This window comes from Sphaerodactylus townsendi, linkage group LG01 (genome assembly GCF_021028975.2).
Source record: "Sphaerodactylus townsendi isolate TG3544 linkage group LG01, MPM_Stown_v2.3, whole genome shotgun sequence".
NCBI classification, from domain to species: Eukaryota; Metazoa; Chordata; class Lepidosauria; order Squamata; family Sphaerodactylidae; genus Sphaerodactylus; species Sphaerodactylus townsendi.
In genome coordinates, this window is record NC_059425.1 from 113,431,710 (window position 1) to 113,445,264 (window position 13,555).

The window sequence follows — 13,555 nt, forward strand, 5'->3', positions numbered from 1 at the left end:
GCTTCTTCCTGATCCAAATTACAGACTATTTTTGACCATGTGCCAGATATGCACAAAGCAAGCAGATGGCTTTTATTTTCCATGCAGGTCCAACCCACCTCCTTCCCTGAGCTTCAAGCTGAAAGGATAATAGACACATGTCTCCAACAGTAAGCCTGTCATTAGAGAACATAATATTAGCACATTGCCATTTATTTCCTCTTTTAATCTTAATTGAATGCTACAAAAACAACAAATCTAGTTAAGTATTAACTTAATAATATGTGCAGGTACTGAAAACCCAAGTATTAATACATTTAAAAAGAGATGTTCAAAATCAGTGGAAGGATGTGGCATTATTGTTATACACTAATTGGTTCTTGCTGACCTGTCCATCAGAGCCCTGCTCTTCCCCACAACACCACTGTGGAAGATCACTCATAACTGAGAATCACTATGTTGTCTCAGAGGAAAAATGTCATCCCCTTGTGGGTTTGCCACAGTATTTGGACCTTTGGAACTATAAACTCATTTTAAAAAGTTGCACATTGACTAACAGCAGGCACATGGAGAGTAGTCAGTAGCTCCCCCAACTAATTAATTGCTTTCAAGCAGCTAGTACTTAATATTTAGTTATGTAAATATCTCTTTTAGGCCAAGAACAATAAAGCGCTCCAGCAGAACACTTTGGGACAATCACCACGAGAATCAAAATGGGAACAAATACCCCTAAAATAATTTTAACAATCAAATTATCTTGGGGGGAAAAAAGGCTTGGAGGGCAGAGGCGTAGCTAGGAGAACTGGAGCCCGGTGCAAAAATCTGAGTTTTTGTGCTCTCCCCCCTTCCCGGAATGGGTGGCTTTCCCATGACCCAAGGCCACCCTCCCCCACTACAACCAAGGAACAATTTTTTGTACCATGTCATCTTAAAGTCACCATGACATTACAGAGCATGCCCCAACTCACAAATCTGAACACACCCAGGGCTCCCTAGTTTAAACAACATTGAAAGTGATGCTGTTTTTTTGGGGGGGGGGATCCACCCTGAATCAGCATCACTTTTATTGTTGTTTAGACTAGAGAGCCCAGATTCTCCTTTCAAATCCACCTTAAAGGGAGAATCTGGGCTCCCTAGTTTAAACAACATTGAAAATGATGCTGTTTCAGGGTAGATTCCCCTACCCACCACCCAAACAGCATCACTTTCAGTGTTGGTTGTTGTGGGTTTTCTGGGCTGCGTGACCATGGTCTGGTAGATCTTGTCCCTAATGTTTCACCTGCACTGTGGCTGGCATCTTCAGAGGTGAATCACAGAGGGAGGTCTGTTATACACTGTGTCCAGACTTCTCTTATAACATACTTCTCTCTGTGATACACCTCTGAAGATGCCAGCCACAGATGCAGGTGAAACATTCAGGACAAGATCTACCAGATTACAATCACGCAGCCTGGAAAACCCACAACAACCAGAGATAAATGTAAGATTCTACATTTAGGCATTTTTTTAAAAAAATGCATAAATATTGGATGGGTGACACCTGGCTTGACAACAGTACATGTGACAGGGATCTGGGAGTCTTAGTAGACCACAAACTGAACATGAGTTAGTAATGTGATGTGGGGGCCAAGAAAGTCAATGTGATTTTGGGCTGTATCAATAGGAGTATAGTGTCAAGACCGAGGGATGTAATTGTACCTGTCTACTCTGCATTGGTTAGACCTCATCTAGAATATTGTGTACAGTTCTGGGCACCGCAATTCAAGAAGAACATTGACAAGCTAGAATGTGTTCAGAGGAGGGCAACCAAAAGGGTAAAAGGTGTGGAGCCTATGCCCTATGAAAAGAGACTTAGGAAGCTGGGGATGTTTAGTCTGAAGAAGTGAAGGTTAAGGGGGGACATGATAGTTATGTTTAAATATTTGAAGGGATGCTATGTCGAAGAGAGAGCAAGGTTGTTTTCTGCTGCATCAGAGACTAAAACACAGAGTAATGGATTCAAGGTGCAGAAAAAGAGATTCCACCAAAACATTAGGAAGAACTTCCTGACCATCAGGGCTGTTTGATAGTGGAATTCACTGCCTCAGAGAATTGTGGAGTCTCCTTCTTTGGAGGTTTTTAAACAGAAGCTGGATGGCCGTCTGTCAGGAGTGCTTTGATTATGCATTGCAGGGGGTTGGACTTGATGGCCATTGGGGTCTCTTCCAACTTTATGATTCTATGATTCTTGCCTGCATTTCTATTAGATCACCTTCCCATTGATACTGTTCATGTTCATTATTGTATCATTCAAAATGGAGGTGTCTCATCAGATACATAGCCTTAGCTATGTATGAATTTCATATGTGTAAATAACCAGAGTACTGAAATGTTTGAAACTGTGGATATTTCAGCATTTCTAAAATACTGTGGTTTGTAAATCTATTTTCCAGAGTATTATGTCCCAGTCCAGATGGAGAGGACTGAAATAGTGTTAGGGAGCAGTGGAGAACACCACTTGCATGTTTGTACCCTCCGCTAGCATAAGGGGCACCCACACCTATTGAGAAAGCAAACACACCAGTGTCTGGGTGTCACACAGATCCACACTGACGAAATGCAGAAGTGGACGCTATCTGGGAGCTACACTAATATCCCAATGAATGCCAGCATGGGGTGGGAGGGCAGGTCAAGGGTGTTCCCAGAGGTGGAGTAGACTTTAGTTGGTTTCCACCAGCATTCCAGTATAGAAAAGCCATCCTCCCAGTCCTCAGACCGACAGCACACAAAACAACAGGAGAGGTTTTTGATTTCCTTCCTTTCTGTGACACTTGAATCCCCTTTGGGGGGTAGCATGGCATTACTTTTGCCATGCTGTTTCCGGCTGCCACAGCTCCTGCCCCCCCCCCCTTGATTGGGCTGCCCATGTTTCTAGATATAGGCATTGCACTGCCATTATCATTCCAGAGGTAAATTAAGAAGTATTGCAAATACCTCAAAGATCTTTAAGACATAGAAACATTAAGAATTTAAGGTAATATTTAAGCTCTATAGTATGAAATCAAAGGCAATGACTTCTCATTGGTGGATCACACTTTATCAATGTTCTGTAGGAATAAAAAAGTTAGCTGAAAGAACAAGGGTGGAGAAAATACAAGGATCCTTAACAAGGATTACCTAAGAAAATGTTTTCAAATCATCAATCTTATTATTGATAATATTCCTTCCTTTCATTAAAATGTATACCAAAAACTGTCAAAGTTGTGCCTTATACTGCATATGCATAGTTGCTGTTTACTTGATCAGTGTTTTAGAAGATGAGACCCTCTTCAAAACTACAAAAAAAATGCATTCCTTTGTTAGGCTGTCCTTTCCCACATTCCTATCTTTAGTTTATAATATACTAGAAGCCAAACTTTTCACAGATAATGTATCTGATATTTTTATGCTGTAACTATATAGTGTGTCATCATGGGAGAGTTTGATTTCTTTTCTAGATGCAGATTAATGTCACATTATTTACTGGATTTTACAGGCAGTGTATTCATTTATTGTCACTTGTCCAAGACAGGAATGCTATTTTGGACTGAGTCTGGAAAATGGCAATTATATTTTAGAAACATTTAGATGCAGCAGGAAAACAGTAGATATTTTGAACCACAGATACTGTGGAAACCAAGAGACCTTGTTCTGTGCCAGCTCAGGCAGCTTTGGCATTGATGTTGAAATCTCCAGATACTAAAACCCACAGGTTATTCAATACCCTGTTCAAGATTACATCAAGCAGCTCAGGTAGAGTAGATGAGAAGCAATAGTGGCAGAATTTAAATATAAGAAGCAATCTGACCTAGAGCCCCAACAAGAGGTACATTCTGAATTTGGGACCATGACTGGCAACAGACACAGCCAATCTCCACTAGTAATTACTCAATGTCTTACATTTCTATGAGCTATTTGGATCCACATATATTTTAAATGTAGATATTTACCAGTCATCTATTCTTCTTTGATATAAACTAGCAAATAGTGGGTAGAAAGTGCTGTCAAGTCACAGACTACTTAATGATTAAGGATTTTATGGGCAAGAGATATTCAGAGGTGGTTTGCCATTGCCTGCCTCTACCCAGGACTTCCTTGGTGGTCTCCCATCCAAGTACTAATTAGGGCTGACCCTGCTTAGGTTCTGAGATCAAACGAGGTCAGACTAATAAGCTCTGCCAGCCCCACTCCCCCATCCCCAGCATGCCTCCCTGCCCATGGATCGCAGGATCCATGGACAGAGAAAGCTCTCCATGCTGCCCCCCCCCCCCCAGCCCCTGCAAGCCTCCGTGGCACAGACTTTAGGGAATTACAAATTGCTTATTGTGTGCGTGCTACTAAATAAGACAGAATTCAGTTTCTGAAGGAGTGGTGTTTGCATTAGAAGGTCAAGGTCGACACAAATGGACCAAATCATTCAAAGAATTTCCCTATGCCAGTTAGATTGATGAGTATCTTCTAATGTTGCTGACAGCAAGCTCAAAGGCTGAGAATTGAAGAGCACATTCAGCCAATAGTTAATGGTGATTAACCAGGTTTTAGTTTTCACAGAGGATTGTGCAGTTTCTGGGCACTACTTGGATCCCATTGATGAAATCTCCTCTAATTGAAGGAACTTACATCCTCCTATTGCATTCCAAAATGCACCCTGTCATGTGCTCCTGAGAGATAATGGACCCTCCAGAAAGACTATAGAGGGGAGCTGAAAGTCTGTTGCAGGAAAGGGAATTGTTGAAAACCTCTCCCCTTTCATCAGTAGAAAAGATCCAACCTAATGTGTAGTGCCCAATTTGTGTATCAGACATGTATTAAAGAATTATCAGAAAGACAAAATAAGCTGGTCCAGTTATGGCTGGAGCTTTTTTTTGATCATTTACTTCTCAGCCATTTATACATTGATGCATTTTTATCCTATACATTTATGAAAGTATAGTCATTGTGATCACCAATAGATATCAGAAAGATTATCCCTTGTTCTTATATTAGAACAGCACCATTATTGGCATAAAGATTATCCCTAGTGATATTTTTACAGAAAAAAACCCTATTCTCTTAGCAGCAAACACCTAAATTGGGACAGGAATTATTGTAGTTACGGATGAAGTGTGAATACTTTATCCTGAGTCCTTGACTTTTGGTCTTTACATACAACCCAAAAGGGTAAGAAGAAAGGAAGGTATCTTTCTACACTTCAGTGGAAACTGGAACTGAGAGTTGTATCCTTCAGAAGTGCAATGGGTTGTGCATGAGGGACTGATCTATAGGTGTGGGAAAACGGGTGAGATATCCGCTTTGATGGAACCTCCTTAAGAGGTTTGGGTTGGAACAAGCCAACGGGTTACATGCCCAGACGTGGGCTTCTATGACTTGGGCCCCTGGCAGCAAAACAATTCTTCAAGCAGTAGCCACTGCCCTTCTGAAATCTCTCATAGCTGCTCCAACATGTGGCATTTTCCTCAGCAGGCATGCTGGAGGAAAATTTAGGTTACTGGGGGACAGCACAGATCAGACCCCCATGCTGCACCTTATGCTTCTGTTTACCTTGAACCAATATGTTCCTTATAAAGGCCCTTTCTTTCTACAGAATCTGTGTATTTGCCTGATATTTGTTTGGATTCATGCATATACAGCCTCAGATTATGTATCTGTACTCTGTACTCAGAATTAAACATCAGTGAGTTCAATGGGATTTATTCCCATGCAAGTTTGCATATGGTGGCAACCATAGTAAACAATTCTTCCTCAGAGATTTTGTGTGGTGTGATGAAACCTGTACATGTGGAAAAATGCTGGGAACAGGGAAATCATTTGGGTCCCTGCATGCAGTGTTGTGTATAACTATGAAATACTGTTGGTATCATATTCCTTTATATATCTGTACTAGATCTAAGCAGGAGAGACATAAAGTACATTTGAGAAATTTCTAGTACTCATACATTATCTGTTCCTAATTAAGATTCAAGTGGGTCACATTTATCATATGAAGGATATCATAAGGATGAATGGAAATTATCATAATTGCTTTTAAGATATGAAGTGACATGTCTGGCTTTAGAGACATTAAAGCTGTACGTAATGTACTGCTATCCTCCTAGCAAATACAATGGTGCAGTCCATTATTTCATTTTGGCTCATTCCACACATGCAGAATAATGCACTTTCAAACTGCTTTCAGTGCTCTTTGAAGCTGTGCGGAATAGCAAAATCCACTTGCAAACAGTTGTGCAAGTGGTTTGAAAATGCATTATTTTGTATGTGCAGAAGGGGCCGTAGAAACTAACCATATGGGACACCTTATTCACAACAGGTTTAGCTTTCTCAGCTTATGTTCTCATCCTCCTTTTGAACTGACGTATCTTCACACCAAATACAAATTGTATGATAGTCCTCATACCCATGACACGTGTCCCCAACCCCTCCCTTCCTTCTGTAGCACTTTCAAGAAGGTTTAATTGCTGGTGAAGCACCTGAAGCTGGCGTAGATCTTCTATCACCTCCCATACAATCACATTAACAAGAATGAACTGACTGATTTTAAGACTATTATAGTTTCTCTTTCATTTACTTTGTACCCTTCTGCTTTCTTTTAGAAATTGACAGCTATTTGCTAGTTAAACAGCACCATTTCCTACCTACTGTTTTCTAAGGACCTCCATGCTCTACCCTAATCCTTGTTGGGAAAAGAAGACGTCAACATCTATCAGCAGTCAATTGCATAAAATGCTGCCAGTGACCACATCACCTATGTATCTAGCTGGAGTTTAAGCCTCTTATGTCAGTTATTCCAGCTTTCTCCTTGTCTTTTTTTTTTTAGCAACTGCCATTGTTCCAGTCCACTTTGCTGAGTCTCATTATTGTTCCTCCCTGCGTTGGGAAGCGCTAAATAAACTCTGTACTTTGCACCTTGATCTCCTTCATCTTTGTCTGCCCACTACCACTGGTACCACTCAATTTCCCTTGATTTCTGTGTCTCCTACAATCTGGATTGTCTTTTTGGCTGTAAGTTGCAATTGCATTGGCATCCTGGTCATTGTTTTTCTCTAAACAGCACCTGAGGGTTTTGTTCATATCTGCTTACAGATCATGAGCCTGGAGCTAACAGTTTGTTGAGCTTTTCAGATATACATCCAAGTGAATTTGAATGCATCTGATGAGCATAAATACAGCACTTTGGGACATGATTTCTTGCAACAGTGCAGTAGGCGCAAAATCTGGCAGATAAACAAGGTAAGTTCACCTGATGATCACATCTGTATTGAAGTTCGCAGCATGCCTGATTTGCCTTACCCTCCCTGTGCTGTTCCCTTCAGCTTGATGAAACTTTACCAATTTTAGAAGGTGGTGTCCTGCACAGCTCAGGAAAAGACTTGTCCTGAGTGAAACACAACATCTTCTAAGTTTGGTTAGGACTCACATGCCCCTTGAGTGTGAAAGTCCTTTCAGACTGTTGCGTTTAAGGGCAACACTCCATGGCATACTGGAGTTCCATGACTGGAGCTCTAGGTACGTAATATGATCCTTGGAAACAGCTGTGTGAAGGGCATGTTCAAAATCAGGTCCATGGTACTGGTGAAAGAGAGTGGGATTAACATTCTGTTCTGCACCATTTCCCTAAACAAAAATGTTTCCCTGGGCTACATTATAGAGGTCACCACAATATGAGTGCCTCTCTTTTTTCCCCAACCATGGTATACACACACACACACACACACACACACACACACACACACACACACACACACACACACACACACACACACACACACACACATTAGAGAAGGTTGTGCATTCCAAGCAATGGCACAAATTATACAAGCCATAAATCTAAACAACCTTTTAATCCTGTCACTAAAAGCCAAACCGGCAGGCATCTACATTTGCCAAGGGTCAAACCTGTTCTATCCTTTCACATTCTTTTCTAAGAGGCTTTGAGAGGATCTTCTGCTTCTGGCCAGAGCCACAATGACTGCCGAGATCCTCACCTAGTTAGTTCTGCTTAACCTTCCACTTGACTCTGCTACACCTCAGCACTGAACTGCTTTCAGGTCTCCACTTGGGAGTGTTGAAGTGTTGGCCCTGCAGTCCAATGTGCAAGTGGCTGGTAAAATGGGCACATGGGAGATGGAGGACACATTCCTGCTGCCACAGATAACTTTGCGGCCCTCACAGGCATGTTGATCTAAAGGTGAAGAACGGGGTCAAGATTTTAGATAAACAGTGAGTGTTCCAGAGAGCCTGCTTGTGTCTCAGAGTCCAAATGCCATCACCAAAACATCTTAGTTTTGCCTGGTGTCAGCAGCAAACTTCCTTTGGATTTCAATTTGAGCTTTTGGATGGTCAGATGGCAAGGGGGAAAAGTGGATGAATTTGGATTTTTAAACTATTAAAATGTGCAGTAGAGAAATGCCTTCCCATAGAAAATGCTGGTTTCGGACTGCTGTATTAGCACACAGCAAAAACAACTTAAAATGCCAAATATACAAATCTTTTGCACCAGACATTTGGCTTTATTCCTCCTTCCCCTTACTCCCTTGAGAGCATTGTATATACAGATTCTGGGACATCTGGGTTTAAATCCTCACTGTGTTATGGAAGCTTGCTGAGTAACCTCCAGTAATGTACTCTCAGCCTAACCTACCTCACAAAGAAGTTCTAAGGATAAAATAGAGTGGATGAAAACATTGTAAGTAGCTTTAAATTCCCCTTGGGGAGTCATACAGGGTAGCAGTGAAGTAAAAATCTTTTAATGCTCAAAATATTGTGTGTTACATACCTTTCCAGACATTAAATGAGAATCACATGCCTGAATGCATCCTTGTGTCAAATGTTCTGTCTCTGGAAAGCTAAACGTGAGGAGATACTAGAAGATCACACAGAATTCCAGTGTATGTTTATTGCTATATCATAGCTGGGACAGGGCTGTCTCACCTGGACTGTGGTAGAAGGAGAATCAAGTTGTTAATTCCCCACCACATACAGACACACTGTTTTCCTTATCTCAGATGAGATTTTGAAGCTGCTAGTTGCCCTCTGGGGAAAAGATGCCAGTTGCCTGTTTGTTGCATATATGTTTTCACCAGCAGGGTAACTGGGAGCACTAGAGGAAAGATGGTACCATTTGAGGTCAGGAAAGGGGTGCCAATGAAAAGGAGTCCCTCCCTGTACTATGGCTCTGGGTTAAATCTAGGGCTGTCCTCACAGTTGCTATGTAGAATTAAAAATGCATGAGTGATCTAGTTACTGATCTCCCAGCATTTATTCTGGTTTGATTTTTCCCCCCAGAAAGCTGATCTATGCATGATGGAGAAGCACCAGCCACTTGTCCTGCTATCTTCAGCAGCAAAACTCCACACATGCAAGAAGAAAGGAAATTTACAGGAGAAACAGAAACCTAGAGAAAACCCAGCTCAAAGAAAGGCTATAAATAACTAGCAGGCGCGGCCATGCGTTGTTGTGGCTGAGTCTGGTGAAGTGGAAAAGAAAGAAAAGGGGAATCGAACGGTTCGAACATGTGGCATTGCGCAATGCTTGCAAGGGAGGGGAGGGGCAAGGGGCCCCTTGCTCCCCTCCCTCTCTCCCGTTCCCTTGCATGGCACCCTGCCCCGTCCCTCCCTAACGTTCCCCTTCCTCTGCTAGGGTGGGTGGGCCATGTCCAGGTGGCTGAACCTGTCCCTTTCACTCCCTTCCCTTGCAGGTGAATTACCTAGCTGAAAACACACTGGGAGGCATGAGCGACGTTGTGTTCAAATTTCAGAGCGTTTGGTCCAGGAAACCCCCGGACCCTCCCTCACCTTCCCCTTCCTCCACTAGGGTGGGTGGGCCATGTCCAGATGGCGGGACCCATTCCTTTCACTCCAGATGGCAGAGGATTTTCAAGAAAGGCATGGTTGTTTCTCTTGTATCAGAGGGTGTTGCTTTGATGGCCAGCAGATGGCGCTGTTGCGGAACAGAACTGTGGTTCCAACTGTCACAGATGTGGCATGTACACAATAACGGGCACAGTTGTGACATGTACACAACAGGAGGTGTGGAAACAGTATGGAAACCTGGCCGCACGCGAATTAGACGTTGTGTGAAAATTTCAAAGCAATCGGTCCAGTAGTTTGGGAGATTACCTGTCAGCAGAAAAATGCACTGATAGATTTTTATATATATAGATATGAATCTGACCAGCACAGAATATGTGAATAACTGGTCTCTATTTACCTGAAAACTGTGAATGTAATTTTCTATCATAGCAATGAAGGAAGTTGCTTAGATGGCCCATTACAGCATGTATTAGGGCTACCAGCAGTTCAGTTCTGTCTTTCTTCCTTGTTGCCATATCTCCAGTTTGGTGTAGTAGTTAAAGTGTTGGTCTGGGAGACTCAGTGCCATGAACCTTGTTGGGTGACGTTGGGCCAGTCACATTCTCTCAATTTAACTAGCTTCATGGGGTTGTTGTGAGATTAAAACAAAGGGAGAAAGCTGAGGTATACTGCCCTAAGCTCCTGGAAGAAAAAAGTGGCATAAGAATGTTCTAAGTCATCAGTTCCCAACCTAGGGTATGCATACACCCAGGGGTATGTGACAGAGCATGGGGGGCATGCAGGAAAAATTCTCTAATGGTGGCAAAAGGTACACTCATACACCCCATTTCCCCCCACTTTCTCCCTTTGCCCCATTTTTCCCCTTCCCTGTTTCTCTTCCTTTCCCCCCTTTATCTCCCTTTCTTTTCTCTCCATTTCCCTTTTCTCTCTTCCTCTTTTCTCTTTTTTCACCCTTTTTCTCTGGATGGGGGATACATTACTGAGTGGCAGTGTGTGTGTGTGAACAAGATGTTGAGGTACAAGTGGACAGTAAGTTAAATATGAGCATCCAATATGATACAGTAACAAAAAGGCTAATGTTATCTTGGATGTTTCAATAGGGGCATAAAATTGAGATAACAGAAGGTTGGAGGGGTCATTTTGAGAACTTGCCTTGGGCACCATTTTCTGTTTATATGTCTCTGGGTCTGGGGCAGGGGCACCTTCTATCCGAGCGCCATGTTCCATCATTTATCGTGGAGTGCCCACTCCCATCCTCCCTCCTTTCCTTTCAGAAATTTCAAGGTAAAAATTAATGTATATGCAATGTAGTATTTATGTTAACCAAGTATTAACTTGAGCTCATTTTATCTTTTGAATTTTGAGTATAAATAAATATGCACTGTTCATCTCATGATTCCATTGCTTTTAATCCCATTATTGAAATATTTATTTATTTATTTAATTTGTATACCGCCCTCCCCCAAAGGGCTCAGGGCGGTGTCCAACATAAGTTATAGGATTAAAAACAAGTAAACAATCAATACTCAATAAGAACCATATATGCATTACAGACTGCTTTAATACTCCCACCTTTCCCCCCTACTTGTACCCACAAGAGGCCAGATGTTTATTATATGGCGAGATGTCAATATTACCCCAGCTGGCCAAATGCCTGGTGGAACAGGTTTTGCAGGTCCCGCAGGGCCCTGATCTCACCTGGGAGCCTTTTCCACACAGTAGGGGCCAGGGCTTTTATAGCCTTGGCCCTTGTAGAGGCCAGCCAGATCACCTTGAGGCCAGGGATCACCAGCAGGTCCGCCTCCGATGAGTGGAGGGGCCTAGAGGGGCGATACATGGAGAGACGCAGTGGTGGGATCCAAAAATTTTAGTAACAGGTTCCCATGGTGGTGGGATTCAAGCTGTGGTGTAGCGCCAATGGGGCTGGGCAGGGCACAACGGGGGCGTGGCCGGGCATTCCTGGGGCAGGGCATTCCTGGGTGGGGCTGTGGCAAGGACGCAGCCGCTGCGCTGGTCCTTGGGTGGAAAACGAATGCACGCAGGCGCAGGCTGCCCCGCACGCTGGTGCACCTCCTGCTAGACTGCTTCAAGTTCTGCGCACTACTGCTGAGAGGAGGGGCGTAACTAAGGCAAAAATCATGTGGCAAAATCACCAATTAGTAACCCCCTCTTGGCACTCACAAACCTGTGAGAACCTGCTGGATCCCACCTCTGGAGAGACGGTTCATCCGATATGTAGGTCCGAGGCCGCAAATGGCTCTATTTGCAGTAACAAAATATAAATTTGAAATATCAGTAACTGTTTTAATTTCAAACATTTTGCTAATATTTTAGGAAAATGGGTTGCCAGGGGGGTATGTGAGTGAAAAAAGATTGGGAACCACTGTTCTAAACAAATAGTGTATGCTACCCCATTTTTGTTGTATCCTTCAAATAAGGAAATGAATCATCTTTCTCTACACCTCTTGTTTAAAAACAGACTATTTCAATTTACTTGAAATACAGCTGATTACCTTTTGTAATGAAGAAGGTCTTGCATATTCTTCCCCATTATAAGCTTGTGCAAAATGCTTCAATTTCCCGCAGGCGTCTCTCCCAATGTCTGACAGCAGACTTTCTCTACACAGCACGCAACAGTGTGATATCCTGCATGTGAGTCACTATGACACAATGCCAGATGGAACAGCCATCCCTTTCTTTGTTACTGGCCTAGTTATTGTTGCACTGTCCAGTTAACAAGGCTGCGGGGAGGGGAGTCTCAGACCCACAGATGTTGCACTTTGCAAAATGATGATGGGAGAGGAAACAACAGAGACAGAGGAAATGGGAAAAGACAATGATATGCACGCAAACTGGAGGGGAGTGTCAGAACTAGACAAACAAATAAATGGGCTGAATAAACAACAAATAAAATGGGAGGGAAAGAGAGATCTGTGCTTGGAATTTCCTACATAAAATTCATTCAGGTGAATAAAATTATTCTTAGTTTTTTCTCCTAGGGCATGTTCAGCACCATCACTGTATACTTCTGCACTTCTCTATACTTCAGCTGGTAAGAAGTTCAGGCTGAACATTCCACTTACCCTTACCCTTTCATCTTACATTTCTGATAGGCATTAGATCAGATGGTGATGATAGAAAGTTGTCCTCAGTTTGTCTCATTTAGCAGTATATGCACTATTCACTCTCAAGTGTTCAGTGCAGGTGGGAGCAGTGATGTATTATCCATAAGTCTGACTAGGATAAAGTCTAGGGTCCTGCAGGGACTAGGGGCTTGTCAATTTGTTTTTGTTTGTTTACTGAGGCACTGTTACCAACACCCTAGGGCTTCGGCCTTTCTGGCAGGTGTTGACTGAGCGAGCATGTGACGCAGTTGAAGACAAGTTGCATGGTACACTCATAGTTAACTGAGGTTTGTTTTGGATCAGTGGGAAAGAGAGAAAGAGAGACAGCAGACCAATAGTAGCCTCAGGGTTATGGTGTCATGCTGCCTCCTCACTTATTACACTTCCATGAGCAATACAGTTTAATTGTGAGTTTGATTGTGTGTGAGTAAAATTGTGTGTAAAATTCTTCAGGAGGCCCTCAAAATGGATATAGGGCTATGCGCTGTGGTCTAGAACCTACCATACCAGAGTCAGGCTCTTAATTGTAGTGAGGTAAAAGATTGAAGTGCCAAAGGGGGCCCAAAGTACCTGAAAGCCTAAGGGTCCAACCATGGGTTAATAGGGGCCTGGGTGGGAGAAAGT